The sequence below is a fragment of the Cricetulus griseus genome (assembly GCF_003668045.3).
Source record: "Cricetulus griseus strain 17A/GY chromosome 1 unlocalized genomic scaffold, alternate assembly CriGri-PICRH-1.0 chr1_0, whole genome shotgun sequence".
Classification (NCBI taxonomy): Eukaryota; Metazoa; Chordata; class Mammalia; order Rodentia; family Cricetidae; genus Cricetulus; species Cricetulus griseus.
Genome location: NW_023276806.1, coordinates 210,682,863 through 210,698,169, shown reverse-complemented (window position 1 = coordinate 210,698,169; position 15,307 = coordinate 210,682,863).

Genomic DNA, 15,307 nt, shown 5'->3' with positions numbered 1-15,307 from the left:
GAAACTATAGGCTATGTTGGGTTTATTTTGTGAGTTCATGTGATTCTAGAATCTCATTGTTCTGTACTCTGAGGCTACCCACTTGGTTAAATGTCTAAAATCATTTATATCTTGCAAAATACAGGAACTTTGGGAAACTTGCTCCAACTTTGATATCTATTTCATGGCTTAAAAAATAAAGGGTTTAAATTAGTTCATAGTGAGAATGTTCATTGCAGTGGAAGTTTTTAAGTTTTTTACTTGTATAGAATGTATTATATTTTGAAATAATAATGTAATATTCTGGAAACTTGGGTTTTGTGTAATTTTTTTACCATAAAATTTAGGAACAGCATTTAATGAATGATACAATAGTCAGTTCCACATGATGCACTCATAATATGTACTTCACTTCAAAATGTTAACAGTGGCACTAACAGTCACAAGAGATGACTAGAGTTATAAAACAACTTGAGAATTCTGCTATATCCAGCTAAATATAGTGAAACATGAGAATTGCATCACTGAAGAGTTTGTTACTAACACAGAACTAGACACAATGCAAATTAACATAAAGCATATTGAAAGAATAGTGTAAGTTTAAGTAACTGATATTTTCAGAACACTATATTAAAAATGAATGTATTTTTACCAATACTGAGTATGTGAAGGGCATTTAACCAACATTCAATGTGTTTAAAAGGAATTGAATAATACAAAATTATTACAAGCTTATAAAAATAGCATATCCAGAGGTCAATAAACAACAGTAATCTAATGGGTCACTGGCAAGCAATTTATAAGAAATAGCAATGGAAATTGGAAAAAATTAACTGAATAATATAACAATCTCCATGATAGTGAGCTAAAGCACTGTTTAGAGGAAAAGCAATTGCTCTGAGTCTTTATATGTGAAAGAAGAGTACTTCAGAGGGAAAGGAAGGAGAAGGAATTTAAGGCTCGCTTTGTATACACAGCAAGTCAGATGATGGACCATGATGAGTGTCAGAGAGAGAGAGATGAGAGAAAGAGAGAGAGAGAGAGAGAGAGAGAGAGAGAGAGAGAGAGAGAGGGAAGAATGAGTATATATAATAATAAAAATAAAAAGATGAAAACTCTGAGTCAATGATGCAATTTAGAAACCTAAAAAAAAACAGAACAAAGAAAAGAAAAACTAGAAACAACTTAAACAGACAAGCAGTAAGTATGTTTTAATGAAACATCTGATTCCTCGAACACATAACACATATACGATGTTAGCTATACAGATCAAGAAAAGCAAGATAGAAATGTGATGGATTGCCAAAGCATATATTCCAGACATTAAAAACAACAAAAGAATTTTTAAAATAATTGTATGTGAAAAATGGCTAAGTACTTAAAATATAATTTGCTAAAATTAACAGAAGACAAAACAGGAAGTCTGTGATCTGGGTTTGAGCAAAGATTTCTTCAAAGGAGTACAAGAAAAGCAAGTCCATCACAATAAATTGTTAAGCTGCACATTTGGGGAAAATTGTTGTTTTCTACAGAGCTGTGACGTCATGCAGCATCTGCACAGGCAAACAGTGGAGAGAGTAACACAAGGATGTCACACTGCTTAAACACACTGTGTTGACAGGCTTCTGATGAGCTTCCCAGTGGGCTCCAGATGTTCCCTCGTTGGGGTAACTCATGATGTCCAGTGCAGGTTTGATCCTGTAACACTATGATCCTACTGAACAGAGCACAGCAAAAGTGACTGTTGTACTGTCATAATTAGGATCCAGAAGATTGCTGTCTTGTGCTCTGTCCTCCTGGAAGCCTCTCTTGCCCTTTTGCAGCCTTCAGGTCTGTTAGCATCACATGACACAGCTTACAGAGAGATTCTCAGTCCAACCACCTACAAGGGACTGAATTCTCTTATCAACACTGTGAGTGAGTTAGGAAGTGGGTTGTTTCTAATATCTAAGAGATATTGCCATTGTTTTCTTTTGAGAGACCTAGAGCCAGAAGACACACACATGTAGGTCATGTCCATATCCTTCCCTACAGGCATGATGCTTGTAAATGCTAAAGTTTGTAAGCCGTCAAATTTAGAATAATTTCTCATAAAGCAATGAGGAGCACACTTCAGTCCATGTTAAAAATTGGAGGGTATATGGAAAAGCATGTAGACTCTGCCTCAGTAAACAAGAAATGAGTGCCACCCATACAGAAACAAGATAATGAACAATAGGTAAATGAACAATAAACAAACTTATACTTAAAATTTTAACAGAGAAAAAAATAAGCTTATGAAAAATTAAATTTGCATAGACAGTGACAAACATCCCCATGAGTTGATCTAGGTAATGTGCTATATTAGGTAAAATTTTTTTAAAAAAAGTCATGTCTTACTTTAGAAATGGCTAGGGTATAACTTCTTAATATTTATGTATCATACAAAAATATGAATTAATATATGCATAGGTAGGTATAGTATGCATTTTAGTTAATTGTTAATATGTTTGGAGTCTTTTTCTCCCCCGCCCCTTCTCCAATATTCTTTCACTAAAGTGTCTTCATGTGTTCCTTTCTGCTCAGAGTAGCCCATGTTACCAGCCTGGACTTCACACATCTGTGTTTTTATATGCAATAATGTTTAAATTCATCTTTAGCTTTGTGTATATTTACAGCTGAAATCGTATTAAAGCCATGTTACAAACAATTGCACAAGCATACATTACTAGCATATTGCAACTCTTTCCCGTGTGTAAATGGAACCCCTGGAGCTATATAATACACAGGCATGGTGTTTATTCATAGCTGTACCCAGTGTTCTCTTGCTTGTTTTGGTCTATGTTCTGTAAAATGCTATGCTAGATGCATGTCTTTGCATTTTGTTTTTGTAGCTTAACAGCATCAATGGGAATTGTTTCAACTGAACTTTAATTCTTTTTCTTTAGTGACTGCATACTAATATGCAATGTGGACTGTGGCACGATAAATTTAATTCAATTATTAACCAAATTATTTCCATTTCTTTTCTCTAAGTACAATATTACTATAAACAAAATGATACATGTAAACTCACTTATTCATAGGAATTATATTCCTGTAGGAAGTTACAGTAGGTAGAAAGGAACAAATAAAAATATTCTAACTTTTTGATACAGTAAGTAGACATGTATTTACTTTTCTTATGATTAAAGTCATTTATGTTGTCTTATTTTCCATTCAAATGTTTGTTTTTATATTCAAATTGATGGCCATCACTGAAGCAAGTCAGGGCAGAAACTTGAGTCAGAAACATGGAGGTGGGAGCTGAGGCAGAGGCCATGGGGAAAAAATGCTGCTTATTGGATTACTCCTGAAGACTGCTCAGCCTGCTTTCTTATGCCACTCATGATGGTCAGCCCAGGGTGGCACTGGCCAAATAGTCTGAGCCCTCCCACATCAGCCAGTAGATAGATAAACTCCCTACAGGTTTGCTCGCAGGCCAATCTAATAGGAATATTTTCTCAGTTGTGGTTCCTCTTCCAAAATGACTCTAGCTTATGTCCAGTTGACATAAAACTAGTCAGCACCATATCCATTATTTAAATAATTCTAACTTTTACTATTTTCAAGGTAGAGAATTGTCTTGGGTACTTTTCTTATTGCTATAATAAAATATCTTGAAAAAAAGCTACTTAAGAGTGAAAGGCTTTATTTTGTCTGGCAGTGGGGTGGGTACCTTTGACCACTGTGGGCAAATAGTACTGACAGGGACTTGAGGACACTCATCATGGTGAATTGAAGTCTGGAAGCAGGAAAGAATTGCTCACCCTCAATGTGCTTTCCCCTCTTTATTCAGTCCGGAATTGGAACTCAGCCAATGGTGCCACTTACTTTTAATTTTATTTAATTTTTATTTACTTCTTTAAAGATCCTGAATACTATATATATTATATATATATATATATATATATATATATATATAGTTTTTTTTAATTATCATATAATTACATCATTTTCCCCACTCATTTTTCTCTCTCCAAGCCCTCCCATGTACTCTTGCTAAGCTCTTAAATTTATAGCCCCTTTTTCTTTAATTGCTGATACTTACATATATATAATATATATATATATATATATATATATATGTACACACACATATGCATGCACGAACATAACTATATGTATATTTATCCCTAAGTACAGCCTACATTTTTTTATTTTGTATTCCTGTGTGTAGGAGTGGGGGCACACACATGACACATCCTGCATTTATTCAGAGGACAACTTTTGGGAGTCAGCTCTCTGTTTCTACCACAGGGGTCCTGTGAATTGAGCTCAGGTCCTGGTGTTTAGTGGTAAGTGCCTGTGTACCAACTGAGTCATCTTGCTTTCACTGGCTCACCACACACATTTAAGGTGGATTCTCCCACCTCAATTAATGAAATCAGATAAGCCCTCACTGAAGGCTTGTTTTTTACTTGATTCCAAATCTTATGGACTTGACAACTGAGATTAATCTCACAATAGTTTACTACAGCAGAATCATCTATTATGCAAACAATTGTATGTTTCATATTGAAACATGAAGGCATAAAATGCTTAAAAATATTATGTACACACTTGAAAATATTATGAAAATTTTATACATACATAATTTCTTAACCTTTTGGTTCATCTCCCTGTCAACATTATGTTGATTTGAATTCTATGACCATAGGGAAATATTTTGCTAACTGATAGGCAAGTCAATGTCAATCAACACTTTTTCTTTTTATATACCATTTTTTGGGGAGGGTGAGGCAGGGGTAGACAAATGCAGCTATTCTTCGGCATTTGTTCCTACACATAATTTAAAGATGATTTTGCCCCAAAATAAAGGGAAAATGAAACTAAAATTGTAGTTATTTTAACTTTTGATGAGTTGATCACTTTTAAGAGAATATGTATTATCACAGTACAACTTCTCATTAATGATCATAAACCCATTGTCCAGATCATTTTATGGCTTTTAAACAAAACTTCTTCACAGGTTTCCTATCTTATTGAGTTTATTTCTAGCAACCGAAAAACCCTGGCCATTACAGAGGAAGGAGCGATGCTCTCTGTGGGAGCCAATCCTTGTTTTCCTTGTGACTGTATTTAGAATACCTAGATCAACCCCTGGCTGTCTTTGGGCATGTTTCCAGAGATGTTTAGGGAGAAGGGAAAACTCACCTTGCATGCTAGTGGCACAGTTCCCTAGGCTGGAGTCTTTGACTGAATAATAAGAAGAAAAGAAATATATTATTGGGCCATTAGAACCTGCCTCTCTCTGCTTCCTGACAGAGGATGCCATGTGAAGGAATACCTCCTGCTCTCACCTCCATGCTTTCCCATTGCTGTGGGCTCTATCTTGTCTTAAGCAGCAAGTCAAAAACATTTTATTCTCTAAGGTGCTGTGGTCAGGAGTTGTCACAGAAAGAAGAAAAGGGAATTGATATATTTTCATTTTCATTTCTATTGTCTTATTGACAATTTAGATAAAAGATACTTGCCAGTGAAAGTATATTTGTGTTTGTCTTAGCTCAGGTTATTGTGGCTGTGAAGCAACTGTGGAGGAAAGGGTTTATTGGGCTTATACTTTGCATCATTGTTCATCATTGATTACCAAGGCAAGAACTTAACAGGGTGGGAAGGTAGAGGCAGGAGCTGATGCATAGGCCTTGGAGGATTGCTCTTTATGCAGTGTCAGGCTACTTACAGTACCCAGGACCACCAGCAAAGGATGCACCACTCACAATGGGTTGGGCCTTTCCACCTTCATCACTAATGAAGGCCAATGTTATGGAGGCATTTTCTGAATTGAGGTTTCTTCTGCTCATGCGACTCTACCTTGCATCAAATTGACATAAAACTAGCCAGCACAATGTCTATAGTACAGGATGTTGTATATGTCTTAACTTATTTGACTTCGCCTCACTTTCAAGGACTTTTACTTAATAAATAAGTTAATACTCCCATCTTCTATCTATTGGGAGGCTGACATATATCTTACTGGTAACCATTCAGCTAACTACAATGTGCTGTATGGCTTGGATAAGGAGAAATGTGCCCCTTTATAGATTGATAGTTCAATTATGGTGGTATCTTAGGGTTTGTATTGCTGTGAAGAGACACCATGACCATGGCAACTCTTATAAAGGAAGACATTTAATTGGGGTTGCCTTACTGTGCAGAGTTTTCGTCCATTATTGTCATGGCAGGAGGCACAGCAGCATATAGTCAGGCATGGTGTTGGAGAAGGAGCTGAGAGTTCTACATCTTCACCCGAAGTTCGCAGAAACAACTGTGTGTCACACTGAGCGCAGCTTGAGCAAAGGAGGAGACCTCAAAGCCCACTGCACAGTGACACCCTTCCTCCAACGAGGCCACACCTACCCCAACAAAGCTACATCTTCTAATAGTGCCACCTCCTTTGGGGGCCACTTTCTTTCAATCCATCACAGGTCTGCTGTTGCTGTTATAAGACAAAGAAAATTCTTGTGGTGATTTCTCTGGCAGATTATTGGCTTGGGTTTAATGTCCCTTGTCCCAAACACATTCACAGCGTCTTCTTTTCTTCTGAAAATTTTGTTGGACTGTCTGAAATTGTAGTAATTTTTTTAGTGTGGTTATTGTTATCAATGGAAGTATTAACATTAACATTGCATTATATAACCATGCATGCCCCCGCTGGGAGTCCAGTATATTTTGGCGGAACTGTGAGTACATGGCAGAATTGTGTCTCCTGGAGAAAAGTGAACTGCATTGCTCATCCTGCAATGAGTGTGTTAAGTCAATTTCATTCTGTGTAAAGCTTGGCACAAATTTGTTCAGAGTCTAGGATTGGGAATATAGAATCACAAGCAAGGAGCTTTTGTGTCAATCAGTAAAGCGCCCACATGGCAGTGGGGCCCGGGCAGATGGAGTAAAGACTTATTGTTACAAGTTCTCTGTTTTGATTTTATTAATCTTTAAGTTTATTCTTTTCTCATATATTATATCCCAACTGCAGTTTATTCTTTCTCTTCCCATCTCTGTCCCCCCTCCCCACCTCCTCACACCCAACCCTCCATCCACTCCTCCTCCATTTCTCTTCACAAAAGGTCAGGCCTCCCAGAGACATCAATCAAGCATTGAATATCAAGTTGCACTAAGACTAGGCACCTCCCTTTGTATTAAGGCTGGATGAGGCAACCCAGTAGGAGGAATAGGGTCCAAAAAGCAGGCAATAGGGTCTGAGATGGTTATGCTCCCACTGTTAGGAGTACCACAAGAACACCAAGCTAACAAACTGTAACTTTCCCTTTTGTTGCTATAAAATACCTGAGCAAACAACTTTTTAAAAAGAAAAGATTTTGGCCAGGCTGTGGTGGCAAAAGCCTTTAATCCCAGTACTCTCAAGGCAGAGGCAGGCAGATAGATCTCTGTGAGTTCAAAGTCAACCTGGTCTACAGAGTGAGTTCCAGCACAGGCTCCAAAGCAATACAGATAAACCCTGTCTCAAAGAAAAAAGAAAGAAGATTTGGCTCATCATTCCAGAGGCTTCAGTCCAGTACTGTCTGACTTCATGAGTCTGAGCCATAAGGCTAATACCTTACAGGGTAAGAAAGCCTGGCAAAGCAACACTGCTCACATCGTTTTGGTCAGGAAGCAAAGGAACGAATGGGGTTTTCTTGATTACTTTTATATAATCATAATAAATCACCATGAACAAGGCAATTTACAAAATAAAGTGCTTAATTTAGCTTCAGTTTCAGAGTGTCAGAGTCAAGATGGTGGAGGGAAGGAAGAATTCACAGTATGGTCCAAGAATGCACTCCTGAGAAGAATTCTGAGTGCTTGTGAGAAAATTCCAAGAAAACAAGAGAAGAGTCTAGTGACCTCAGTGTCTTCAAAAGCACAGATTTGTTCTTGGATTTTGCTTCCCTGCCCCTCCCACACAGCAGATAGAAGTGAGTTTACCTGAGTTACTCTTTACAGTTGGCCATGGACGTTTGTTTGCATGCCTCTATGGGAAACCATGTTGTTGCCATCTGCAGTTTACCCGACAAGTGCAGCCTATCCTTGTGACTGCAACCTTTACTCAGGTGACTCCTCTTAACCCTCAGGGCATAAATTGTCCGATGCTCTGAATAAAGCTGGCAATTTCATGAGACTATGGGCCTCATTTATCAGTTCCATTCTCCCAAATCCCACTGCCTCTTGAGTAGTAAACAGGAAGGAACAGCAGAGAGCTCACATCTTCATCTGCAAACATTAATCAGAAAGAGAGAACACTGAGAATCACACGAGTCTTTGGAACCCTCATACCCCACCGCCAATGACACACCTCCTCCAACAAGGCCAGACTTTCTAATCTGTTCCAAACTACTTCCTCAGCTGGGGACCAAGTATTCAAATATATGAAACTATGGGGCCTTTCTCTTTCAAATCATCACAGAGGTCAAAGCCAAAGGCATGTCTCTAATGTTCTACTTCCCCCAACTATGGTTCATTTTCTTGTTTCTACGTCTTCCTAAGGGTGCCACCAAATCACACATCTATCACCCAGGTCACCCACTGATCACTTAGATTCCTCTTGATCCAGTCTTTTTCCCAAGTCCTACTTCTGGACATAGTACTGGGGCTAAACTTTCAACATAGGAGCCTTTGGAGACAATTTCATGCCTATAAATAGATTCAAGCATCTGGGCCATAAGCAAAACCAGTCTCAGGAGGAGGTGAACCATGTAGTTTAGCTACAATCCTATGCATTTTATTTACTGTCCATCTCTTAATTCGAAATTTTGAGAAATATTAGCACTAGTTTAAATGTCAGGTGTGAAATGTGTTCTCTTTCCCCGAGAATCTAAGTAAGTTCAGGGGTCTCTAGCTCCTATGTCATTTACAACATGTTGTCATGAACATCATGCTAAGGATATAATAACAGACTCAGCAGGCCAGCTGTCCAGCTGTCATTTTCAGGGATTCCCTGCTTTCCCACTCACCCACCAGTCTTCCCCTAGTATCTGTGGCTCACTTCCTATGTGTGAATCAGCGATCTGCTTACTGTTCACTGCATCTATTAAGCACATTTTCATTTGTTCTTCAGCCATGCTGTCCTTATGCGGCAAATACCACCATATGCTTCCTATCGCTTCATGTAGAACACAAGTAGAAACCATGAAGGCCAGTGCCCTGGAGCCAGGCAAGTCATCCAGCCAAAAGAGAAACTAACTGAAAGCTTGGAAGGGAAGGACAAGTCAAGCTTTTGTACACAATCTCTATCCATGTATTCTCAACAACAATAACAAAATCTTTGGAAACTCCCCACTAAAACATCTGGGAGCCCTTGCTTCACAGTCATTTAGAAATGATGGGTTCATTTGCATGTGTTCTAGAAGAACTGGAGGAAGCTTGCATGGGGAGAAACTGAGCTTCTAGTGTCTAAATGCTCAATCATTTAACTTCTCTGGGGCTTCCATATGTCTGAGCTTTTGCAGCTGACTTCTCTCTGGAATTCCCTGACCTTTTGGACAGGTGCATTTGACTCATGAGAAACACCAGGTTTGGTGTCTTCTCCTCTCATAAACAGCCCCTTGGTCCCCCACACCTGCATATGAGCACTTGGAAGGCACTTTCTGTGTCTTCCTGTGGTACCGTAATGACGTGAATATTCTCTCCTACTCCACTCTGTTGCCTTCCCCTGCTCCTCTGCCTAGAGGTTGCCAGAAATATGTTTTTATAAAGTATTTCCTCTACACATTTGCATTTTTCATGTGCTTTGCTTGTTAAACTGAACGAAGAACGTTTACTTTTATTTCTCTATATGGGGAAAAAAAAAGAATAGTCATTGTTGGTGGTTTCAATCTTTCAATATATGGGAAAGCTGTTTTTTTGTTTTGTTTTTGTCACCCTGTCAGTAGTGTGTGTGTGTGTGTGTGTGTGTGTGTGTGTGTGTGTGTGTGTGTGTGTGTGTGCTCACTGTGTTCTGTGCTTGACCATATGGAGACCAGGGGTCTTCTTTTTGTCTTTCACTGTAATCGTTGAATGAACCCAGGACTTACATTTCAGCCAGATCTATTGGCTAGCTATCACCCAGGATCAGCATTTCTCTGTCCACTTCCTGCAATATTGCTGTCACAGAAATGGGAGTCCTGGCTTATTATACATCTGATAATGTCCTCACACATTATCCACTGAGCCATCTTTCTAGTCCTACTTAAAAACTTAGGATACCAGCACATATTAAGAATCTGGTGCTTTATTTGTAGATGGAATTCCATATACCTGTTCCCCGAGCATTTCTTCTTCGGTAAGGACTCCTGCAGTCAGAGCCACAAAGTTAAAACAATGTGGTCCTAAATCAAGGTAATTCATTTCCTTTGCAACTACAAAATTGTCACTGCGTGGAATTCACAACTGTCAGTAAAAATACTTTTTTTTTCCCATTTAAACTTTCTTTCAAAAAGATTTTTTTTTTCTCAAATTTGAAAACACTGACCTGGTTCCTTGAGAAACAGAGTAGAATACTCCCTTCCTAACGACTCTGGCCCTCATTAGGAACAGTGCCTCCGCTGTGCTGAATTCACAGAGGCGTTGTTATGACATGTTTATTTTCCCCTGTCTTTCCTGTCAGTCACCTGCCATTTCTCCTGCTGTCATTTCACTGACCTAATAGCTCCCTTAGCTTCTCCCTCCTCCTCAAAGCCCCTGTACCCTGTTTTCCTCCTCCAAATTACTGAGTGAGAATGATAGAAAATAGTGTGTTTAGTTGGTCTCACCAAAGAACAAATATAGCTTGAGAATGTATGTGGCTTGTGCTGGTGCGTTGTGAAAGCTGGGAAAAGTATTGGGATTCATTTCTAGTTCCTATGTTCTTGGGTTTAGAAGTTTCTAAAGTTATGGCTCAACATAAACCTGAAATGTATATTCTCTAGGAAAAAAAATGCCACTTGTGGTTCAGTCTGAGAATAAGCCACTGAATTTTCTGAAAGAACTTAAAACACGCAAGTCACTCATTCGGAAGACATATCTATAATAATGACCATTATTATTATTATTATTATTATTATTATTATTATAAAAAGAGGGGGCTCCACACACATGCCATGCCATGCATATAGAGGTAACAGACAACTTTCAGAAGTCAAATCTCCACCCTCCCATGTTGGGTTCTAGACTCAAGTCATTAGGGTTACCTGATAGACGCTTTTACCTGCTGAGCCTTCTCACTGGCTTACATTCACTTGTTTTTAAAAAGCGACTGATGAAATATTTGAGTATGAACCCTCAATGTATCTTCATTTATAAATTACATACAAGTGCTTATAATATGCCTTGTACCCTATAATACTAAATATATAATTATGTGAAAACAAGCATACATGCTCATTTTAATACTCTCTGCTTGTATTGCACTCTATTTACAGAATTCTGGTTTAGATAACTATGTTAACTTTGATGTTAGGTGGACATATAAAAACTCTGTGCAGACAAAAGATGGTTTTCCAGCATCAAAGTTATTTTCAGAGCCTAACATATGACCTGGGTGCTTGGACAATGCCTCATGATTATGTAATGAATAAATGATGAGAATTGAGTAGTCCATAGGATGCTTCATAATGTTATTGTCCTAACTCAAAAACACCTTTCCACATGTGCACATATATCATTAGATTTTTTGCATCACTCACAAAGAGTGGTTACGGGGCACACTGGGATGTCTATGGCAGGGGGCTTTGATCTAGGATTAACGAACTGAGTTCTACTGGAAGGCCGACCTTCCATAGACTTGTTTCTACTCATTTAAATTACTGTGTGCTACAACATGGAAAACTCAGGGATAAGAATCAACCAGAGATACTTAGAACAGTGGGGCACTGGTACCAGTGGTGCCCAGCTGCTTGGGATTTTCTAAGCCAGGAAATATGAAGGGGGTGGAGAACCAGACAGGCCAGTAGGGACACATTTGACTTGAGAACATAGCTATGTAGGCCCTCTGGTATGAATCTGCATACTGACTGTGGGCTCTGCATACTGACTGTGGGCACTCTTGTACCTCCCAGCCAGCAAAAAACCAGGTATTCCAGATGCACACCCAGCAGCCTGCTGCACGGTTCTCCCTGGATGCCTTGTGGGTCCTGTGTCATTCATGTGGCTAACTACGTCTGCTTCTCTGGGTGGTTTCATGGCTGCAGGTGTTGTATTGCTTACTACCTCTTAGACACAGAAACCCTTATTCCTCTAGTCTTCACCTTACCTCTGGTTCTTTGGCTCCATTCTTATCACTGGTATTATTTCTGATCTCATAATTGAGCATCCCATTGCTTCCCAATTATTTTATACAGTGGCATACCTTGGTGGTTTTGACAACAATTTAAGACCAGTGAGATGGCACAGAAGCCAAAAGATCTTGCTGCCAAGCCTGGCACCTGAATTTCATTCTGTGGCCCCACATGGTGAAAGGAGGACTCTGATCTCCACCCTGCTTTTCTGACATGCTAGTGTACACCCCCTATACCCCCAAACACACAAATGTGTTAAAATCATAATTTACATAGTACAAGCCCATGCTCTGGTCTGAATGTTTCTTTGACTGAATGCTAAACATCAAGGCATTAGAAAGGGAGGCTCAGGGACATGCTTATGTATTGTTATGACAAAACAAACTACAGTGTCATTTTATAAGGCCACTAATATCATGACCTAATTATGTCTGCTAATAATGTCATGCTGGGAGTTAGGATTTCAGCATAAACATAAACACCCTATGTCATAGAATGAGAGAAGGAGATGTGGGCATTGGGGTGCTCACCAGGAGCCAAGCAGTGAGGTTCCGAATAAGCTCAGGCAGTGAGAAGAGAGGAGAGCAAACCTCGGGGGATTCTCAGAAACACACTTAACTCCTGACATTGCAGACACTGGGTTCATGGTATGAGGTCCAGAGCGAAGCCCAGAGTTCATAAACCTGAACTTGAACCTCAGGAAGGCTAGTGTAAGAATTCATTGATACAACCTGGGGAAAGTCCATGACATAATTGCCTTGAGTGTGTATGTATATGCAAAACAGAATCCAGAAGCCCCATCTGCCAATTTTACCCCTAGTTTTGAGCGGGGGGGGGGGGGGGGGGGGCTCTTACTAGCCTGGATCTCCTGTAATTAAGCTGTGCTGCCTGGCCTCCCCCTTCCAAGTGCATGCTACCACGCCTGGCTTTTTAACATGAATTCTGCTGACTGAACTCAATGACCAAGCCTCAGCCTATTACCCATTATTTTGATGTGGTCCTGGTGACAGTCAATACCTCATGCTCTATTTTATCAGGAAAATAAATGCTTCTGCTGCACCACAGAGTCATGTTAATATTGAAACTGTTTATTCTTTATTAATGCATAGTAGTTGTGTATTTATTATTCCTTTATCTTGGAAACTCTTCTGTATGTGCTACCTTAAGTATACAAGTGATTGTTGTCACGCGTATTTGCCTTAGTGTGATATACAGCTTTTAATGTTATTACTCCACGTCTAGATGCTCTCCTCTACCCATTAGCCACTCTTTCTCCATCCCCTCCTTCACTCCACGGCATGTTCTGTTACTCATTATTCTATTCTCTTCTATGATAGCAATACTTACCAATTTTAAGCATTTGCCACATACCTGGCAGTTTTCCAACTGTGATACGGGTACTATATAAACTAATCGGGTCTTCGTGGAGGAACTTAAAAGACTTTCTCTTATTTTTCTCCCTTCATGAGGCAACCAAAGCACAGAGTATATGACTGACATACTCAGAGTCACACAAGACCTAGATACAGCTTTTAATCAACTTGGTGACACAACCGTCTTCCATTTGTTCCTAATATTTTTATTTGAATTTTATTTCTTCTCCACTAGAGTAAGCTGCTTATATTTAATTCAAGGAGTGGCGAAAGAGGGTCAAGATTCCAAATGCCCTTCTTATCAGGAAAGTTGGGTATTGTCTGCCATGTGTGAAAATGAAATATGGCATGCAATTCAATGAACAAATATTTATTGCAGAGACGGTTCTGTGGGAGAATGGCTTGCATGCAAGTGTGAGGGGTTGAGTATGAAGAGCTAGATGTAAGGCTGTAATTCTGATTTTCTCCAGAAAGAAGATCAGCAGAGACATGAAAATAGCTGGGAGTTTTAGAGTCAGCTACCCTGGTCTATGCTGCCAGGAACAACAAATCCTGTTTCAAAACAAGTGGAAGATAAGGTCAGATACCAGAGGCCATCCTCTGACCTCCACATAGACACCATGACACGCATGCCTGTTCAACCAAAGACACACACAAAAATTCTTTATAACCTTGTATAGGCAAGCTGTAACTTCTCCAAAACGGAACAAGGAGATAAACAGTAAGAGGATAAAAGAAAGCTTTCTAGAGCTTTCCCACTAACTCCTGTAAGTAAAGATTATGCTGCGGAGAGTGCAAGTTTTTAATGCCTATGTTCTCTTCCTCACAACTGACCAGCTCACAACAAAGAGATTCCACGTAGTCTAGACCCTTGACACACTCTCAAGAGAGTTAAGGCACCTTTTACAGTGCCATCTATGAATCTCCAAATTGAATTAAAGGAGGGGCATGCCTATTAGCTATAGGTCATTGAGTAAAATGTCATTTATCTTTCTGGGAGCATAATCCAAAGATCCGTCTCCAGAATCTTTGAAGGCTGATTTCTCAGGGTAATTGAATTCAAGTTTGAACATACTGGTTCTTTACAGGAGAGAAATGGATATTTTGAGTCCCTTGAAAAGACTTTGAATCGTCACTTTTTACCGACAACATTCCTGGTGTATTAGTAATGACAGGGCTAGAGAGAAGGTGAATCCACTAAGTTTCTTCAGTTTTGGTAACACCGGGGACTCCTCTTGTCCTGGACAGTTCATCCATAGGTATGCTCTTCTGAGAGTCCTCAACTGAATTCTGCATTTCACTCAGTGCAAAAGCAAACAGCCAGGAATGCTACAGGACCTTATGCCTAATTACCCTTGTTCTTGGTCTCTTAGAGTCTGCTGCAATCAGAGCATTTCATTTATAAGCCCACAGCTGATGAGCTCTTCACTTGTGACCACAGTTTAGTTTTTCACAGAGGACACTGGACCAGGGAGGCATTCGGCCTGTAGTAGGACAGATGTCCTCAAGTAGGTTAACCTTGCACTCCTGGTTGCTGTCAGTGGCTGTGTATGTGTGACAACAACTGGTTTTACAGGATCAGGAATCCTGTTTGACTGAAGTAAGAAGCCAAAAATAAAGTGAAGATGAAGAGATTAAACAAGTATCTGGGAACAAGGTTTAAAATACATACGTTTTTCATTTTACCAGGAAAGTCAGAGTGTGTGC